Source organism: Protopterus annectens, chromosome 2.part1 (assembly GCF_019279795.1).
Source record: "Protopterus annectens isolate FY-2018-M chromosome 2.part1, PAN1.0, whole genome shotgun sequence".
Classification (NCBI taxonomy): domain Eukaryota; kingdom Metazoa; phylum Chordata; order Ceratodontiformes; family Protopteridae; genus Protopterus; species Protopterus annectens.
This window is the reverse complement of record NC_056729.1, coordinates 1,403,640,195-1,403,647,174: the sequence shown is the minus strand read 5'-3', so window position 1 is coordinate 1,403,647,174 and position 6,980 is coordinate 1,403,640,195. Positions and strand designations below refer to the sequence as shown.

At 36.7% G+C, this 6,980-nt stretch overlaps 1 non-coding gene across 1 annotated transcript; it reads left to right on the top strand.

The window, feature by feature from the left end:
- The first annotated feature begins 5,117 nt into the window (after nt 1–5,117).
- LOC122795190 lies at nt 5,118–5,220 on the top strand. The gene has a single exon (XR_006363785.1). It is a non-coding gene; the product is annotated as a U6 spliceosomal RNA (small nuclear RNA).
- The last annotated feature ends 1,760 nt before the right edge of the window (nt 5,221–6,980 follow it).

The window sequence follows — 6,980 nt, the reverse complement described above, 5'->3', positions numbered from 1 at the left end:
TTCTAAAAACCCACCGTGCTAACTCCTGGCTCTGCTCCTGTAACATCCCAGGGTAAGCCACTCCCCCCCCCCCGCTCCTTAATCCCTCTTCTTACCCTTCATCCTTCACTATACTTCACCACTTCAGAAAACCTGTGAACTCTCATTTCTGCCAGTAAATCATTATCTGGGGCACCCTGACTTTTCAACCTGGACTCTCAGCTTGAATTTTTGTCTCTACTAATATCTTTGTACGTTGTTCATAACTACAATTTCACATGTTATACAACGCTGCTGCTATAGTTCCCACTACTTCAGTTTATTAATGTGCTATATTGTCTTACAGTTTTGAAGTACTCTATAAGTTTCAATTATGTTGTTTTTTAATATACTATGTTACTGTATTATGTTGGAGCTTTTCTCCCCGGGCCTCCACTGAAAAAGGACTCCTGTCCAGCTGGACTTTCCCGTAAACAAATGTAAAATAAGTAAAATAAATAAATTAAGAAAATGTATACATGTATATATGCGTGTGTGTGTATATACATTTTTTTTAATTCGCCCTTTGTTGCATCAGTAAAATATCACAAAGGAGACCATTACTAATTTCTTTCAGAAAGTCTGGTGCCAAGGGATGTTGCTCTATTCAACCCACCAGAGACATTACAATGTTTTTCCTCCTCATTAAATATTATGTGTGAATGTTGTCATTTCCCTTCTCTTACAATAGCCACAAACTCTTCTTTCCTCCACATTAAATCACATATATGGACCTCTTACCATTTCCCAGTTGTTTCCTTGAGGATGGAAATAGAAGGCTCCAGAGATTCTTCCATCTTTCTCACCTTAGAATGTTTTATGTGATGAGGCCTTGAATAATAACTGCATATGTATGCAGGTAGTCAAACTGCATATCTTTATTAAATGTGTGTAACTAATGGGATGCATGTTATAGGAACAATAACTTTAACTCACTATCTTCCAGTAAAGCCTTAAGTATGGATGCAACTTGTTGACTTTTTTATTACAAACTGTTCCTGACTGTACTTCACCAGAATTGTTAGTGTGTCTATGCATAGAGGAATGTGGGTTCCATTTAGTAGCTCGAAATACTGAAATCTCAAATTTCATTATCTCGAGCCCAAGAAGCCGAATCCACATAATAGTGAAAGTTTAGAAGTGCAAAATTCAAAACCTCGAATACCGGAGGTTTTGAATTTCGCGCTTCTAAAGTTCTGCTATGGTTATGTATTCTGGTAAGTGTGTGTGTGTGTTAAGGGGTTTGGGTAGAGGCTGTGGTGTGTGTCAGTGTGTTTTGTTGCTTTGATGTGTGGTGGTGTTTTGTGTGTGTTTGTATGTAGTGCGACCTCGGAGTGAGAATATTTAAGTGGGGGGGGTGCAGTAGTAGAGTGATTGTGTGTGTGTGTGTGTGTGTGTGTGTGTGTGTGTGTGTGTGTGTGTGTGTGTGTGTGTGTGTGTGTGTGTGTGTGTGTGTAATTCAAAACTTCCGGTATTCAAGGTTTTGAATTTGACTGTTTTTAGTTTTCGTTGTTTTGTGGATTCCACTACTTGGGCTCGAGATACTGAAATTCGAGATTTCAGTATTTCGAGCTTCTGAAGTGAATCCAGGAGTGTGTGTGTGTGTGTGTGTGTGTGTGTGTGTGTGTGTGTGTGTGTGTGTGTGTGTGTGTCTGTGTCTGTGTGCGTGTCTGTGTGTGTGTGTCTGTGTCTGAGATCCTTTGGTGATGGGTTTAGAAGGTCATGTGTATCCTAAACAATTGGATATGAAGGTTCCTAGCATTCATCGCTAACATGCCCGTTCGTTTTGGTAGAATGTAGTTAATGTGACTCTCTGTCAGTGGGCACCTACCACTGTGCTACCTGAAGGGAGCCTCTTCTCCCATTTTATTTTGTAGTATGTCACCTGGGCTTTTACATCCCAATATAACCCCCTTCAGAGATGCCACTAATGCTATCTGACCCTGATAATGTACCACACCATCTGAAAATTTGAAACTGTGATAAATGGAAACTTTGTCTCATCGGATTCATTAATTTCTAATTACCCAACCCCCCCCCCCCCACACACACACACACACACACACACACACACACACACACATACACATTCTGCTAGTTTGTTATTAACTTCATAAGAAATGATCAAAGAAATGTGATTTCTTTCCCTTGTTTCATGACTTATCACACATTAAAAAGTACAGCTTTGGTATGTCTCGTCTGGAGCAGTAAGATACCCCTACACCTGTTCTAGCTGGCACCGGTTCCAAAACCACATAGGCCTCACAGAAAGAAGTCAGGCAGGTTGCATGAAACAGCAAAGTTTTGTACACATTACTGTATAGCACAGGCAACATGACCCTTATTTGTTTGACCGTCTAGAGTTCTTTGGAGCATATGGTATCCTTTTTTGTGATTGCTGCATCACAGTCTTGCAGCATCTTTCAGTTTGGGAGTGCCGTAGACCTGTCCTCACATTTAAAAAAACTTCCTTTTATTAGTTTAAGACCATCATGTATTACCTGCTGCTTCATTGTGACCACATCTGTTGGCTAATGCAGTTAGATAAGTTGCTGACTGTTACACTTAGTTTTCCCTGATCTGACTGATGTGGTGTATACTTCTGTGCAGGCTTTTCAGTTTCTGTAGTTTTAAGTCATCTTGTATCATGCCCCACGTCATGGAATCATTAAAGAGCAATGATAGATGCAGTAAAATTCAATTCATTGATAAATAAATAAAGTACATTTTGTATTTTAATTTCCTTTGGTGATCAGGATAGCCTAACATGACCATGGTAAGACCCCTTTTCTGCAGAGTACCAGGGAGAAAAGCTCCTGATATACATTCTAAATATTTATTGTACATTAGAAGTACATTTTTGTACATTAAGTATAAAGACAGTCAACATCCTAACAGCACAGAATGTTTTGGGATTAGAGGCTTGGATTGTTGCAGGGAGGTGTAGAAGCTTTTTTTGTGAATTTTAGTATATGTTTTTTTTTTTTTTTAGAAAGATTATGCAATTGTCAGTAGGAGATGCAGTTTCTATGCTGTTTCCATTTTTTTTCCAAGCTGCATCAATTTGCATGATTCATTTTGTTTCTGGTTTTAGCTAGGGAGCTGGATTGAATTTGATCCTGTTTTTTAATCGGAGCATGATTGTTGAGAATATTGAGAAAGAGGTTGTTGAAGGTTTTAACAGCTTGGTCAAGAGGAAAGAATTTTAATTGGAGAGGAAATTAATCCATTTGTGTTGAATGTTTTGAGACTTCTAGCATGTATGTTATGATATTTTTGGTAAGTTGTGGCACTGTCTGACAACATAAGTTGGGTGTTGATCACTTAGGGTGTCTGGGAGATTACCAGTCAAGTGTGGAATATTTGTTGGAAGGTTCATTATATTTTGTGGGAGAATGGATGAGTTGAGAGAAGCTGAATAATGTAACTGTTTTTGAGGAGCTTTGGTCAGTCATGTGCCAATTACTGTTGGAAGTCCCTTAGGATAAGAGTTGTAAGGGAAATAGATTTGCTTACTCATGAAAGTGTATCTTCAATAATACTGTTATTTGTAGGTGGAGGGATGTATAATGTAATGATGCACAAAGACTTGCGATTATTTATATATATATATATATATATATATATATATATATATATATATATATATACATGACTAATAACCGCCTCTGCAGTAGTGAATGAAGACTTGCGATTATTTATATATATATATATATATATATATATATATATATATATATATATATATACATGACTAATAACCGCCTCTGCAGTAGTGAATGATGGTATTTCATGTGGGTAGGGTAGAATATTCATTTGGTTGGAGTAAATTAGAGCTATACCACCCCCAGGTTTTTGTGGACAATCAACTCTGATTATGTTATAGCCAGTAGGCAGGAAGGTATTATCTAGGATTTGTGGTTTGAGCCAAATTTCAGTAATTCAGATGACATTAATGTGAATGTGTAGCTATTCAGGTGTGAAATTCTCAAATTATGGTGGAGAGACTGCAGATGTTGAAGCTGTAGAGTGAGAGCCTATTGTTGGGAGAGCTGGTGATAGTACTTGGGGTTGGGATGGGATAGGTTAATGGGACCAGGATTGGTATGTAGATTACCACTTTGCTGTAGTGCGATTGTTATGATGGACTGACTGGGGTGGGTAAGCAGAGGTTTAACATGAATTTTTTTATATTTAGTTTGCATGTGTGTATTTTATATGGTATGAATTTGTATTTATAAACTGAGATAGATGAGATTGAATTGTAAGGCATGATCTGGATTTTTTTGTATGAATAGCTTTGGAGGAAATAGAGAGGAACTAATAAGACTGAAGCATTGTTCAGAATGTTTGTGTTGAGCATTAGTATTTCTGTGTATAAGTAGTTGTGAGTGAAGCTTGATATGATAGGAGGCTTAAGTGTTACAGACAAAACAGGAAGAATGTTAAAAGTTGAAATAACATTTTTTTTCAAGTTTGGTTAGAGTATGTGGAAGGAACAATTGTACTGTTGGAGGATGGACTCTGCATTGTAGAATTCTGTTTAGAATGTTTCTGATGTCTTTAAGGGAGGGGTTGGTGGGTGTTATTGTAGAAGTGTTCAGGTTGGTGGGTGTTATTGTAGAAGTATTCAGGTTGGTGGGTATTATTCTAGAAGTGTTTAGGTATAGTGCATTTCCTTGATGAAATGACAGACTACAAAATGTGTATTTTTTTTTTATTTGCCAAAAGTGAGGACACTTCCACTAAGAGGTTTATTGCTTCATGTACCAGGAAGGCTTGTTGATGTTGTGTGGGGAAGCACTTGAGTGACCTTCATGAAAATGCAGTGCAAAAAAAAAATAAAAAGAAAACCATCATGCCGCTAGAGATTTTTCACACTGTACTTTGTCTGTTTTCTAAACTCCAAGAAAAAAAAATTCAAGCAGAACATGGTCCTCTGTCTTCAGCACTCAAACACAGGCTGAAAAAAAATAATTTTACCTTTTACTGAAGTTATAACTTTGTGTACTATAGGAGGTAAATAGTAATTTAACACATTTCAAATTTTCAGTTGCAGAAAATAGAATGCATCACATCTTTAACTGTTGAACTGATGATTGCTTTGGCAGCACATATACTAAAATTGGAATAATACAGAGATATTTAGCAAGGCCCCTGCCCAAGGATGATATGCAAATTTCTGAAGCGTTCCTTATTTTATTAGGGAAGTGTGGGAGGTTGGCATAATGGTTAAGTTGTTTACCTTACAGACACAAGTTGGAGGGTTTGATTCTCACACGGGGTAGTTTGGTAATTGGCTAGGCTTTAAATGGATATAAGGGCAGTTAGCTTAGTACTAATCTATGAAAAAATCTCTTCTGTTTGTAACAGTTTCTATTTCCCTTGCCCACTGCAGTTAGATGGTGAGTGTTGTTGAATTGTGTGCTTAATGTAATTTGTATTCAGAAAAATTAAAAATTGAATGCATATTGTTACTGTTGCTCTATATTTGTAGTAGTATTAAGACGTATATGTATGTCTGAAATGTACTTGAATTTGTCAGGCAGGCTGTCATACTGGATTTCCTACTAGAAATATTATGACCTGCTTTATAACTAATATTAAATGTACTATAGTTACTTCACATCCATTGTTATTAAAAAAGGGATCTTCCATAAGGGAAATACTAAATTTATAACATGCTGTGATGTCTGGTTAATATCACACCGGACTGCCACCAATTAATGTGACATCCCTTACTATCCTAGGTCAGTAACTAAGGAGCTTCAATCCTCACTACTGACTCCAATGTGAGACTGTCACTTAAACAGGAGTAATATTTTACAATTTTCCCCTAAGAACACAACAGGAACACGCTCTATAGCCTGGGACTGGACTGTATATTTCTGTCCACCCCTAATGTAACTCCTTATTACACACTTCAGAGCAATGTGTCCCAGTTTAAGACATCTGCTACACTCACACTTTTTAAGTTAAATCTCACATATCCAAACACTTCTGGGAAAGGTTGATACAGGTGTCCCTTCCCTAAAAATAATAGGGTAATGCTGCCACCAATCAGAGTGTCTTCATGCCATTCTAAAGGGGTGCCCGGTTATGAAAGTTAAATATTAAAACAAATAGTAGCAAATGAACTAAGCAGCCAGGCTTTTGAAGTGGCCCGGGAAGTTATCAAGGCAAATATAAGCCCTATCAAATCACTAAACAAAAACACTGACTGTCCAGTCACAATGTAAGTTAATGAACAAATATTTAATATTGAGCAAAATGATTAAAAATATAAAACAGTAATTCCCAATAAACAAACAGAACTCATTCACCAGGAAAATGAAATCAGTACTGCAGGATAGAGATCCAACATTCAGAAAAATTCTAACTAATCTAGCTGATTAGTTATAATTTTTTAACTAACTAAAGAACACTGTCCCTGATCGGTACTTTTCCATTATCAGGGCAACACTTTAAATGCGGTTAAGGAGCTCTGAATCCAGTGTCAAACCATGTCTTTTTGATGTTAATCTTAACAGGTGTGTTGCAGCTTCTTTTTTTAAATATTATCCATTAAATTATTTTAGACACACCTGTTAAGATTAACATCAAAAAGACATGGTTTGACAATGGATTTGGAGGTCAGCAACCGCATTTAGTATTTGGCTGATAACAGAGTAGTACAAAATAAAACAAATTTCTCCATACTATGCAATACTATAACATCTATTTATCCATAATATGCATACTATTAAACATATTCTTCATAAAGTCCTAATCCAAATCTGTAATTAAACTTAGTTGGCATCTTGCAACTACAAAGATGCAATCAGAATCACGGAACAGCTGTTCAGCACTAAGCATTTTTTTTAAAGCCTCAGATACTGATTTAGCTAGGCTTCACTGACAACGGAAATAACCATTGCTAGGATGTACAAATATATTGTTATCTTACAAGGGCAAGCATATTA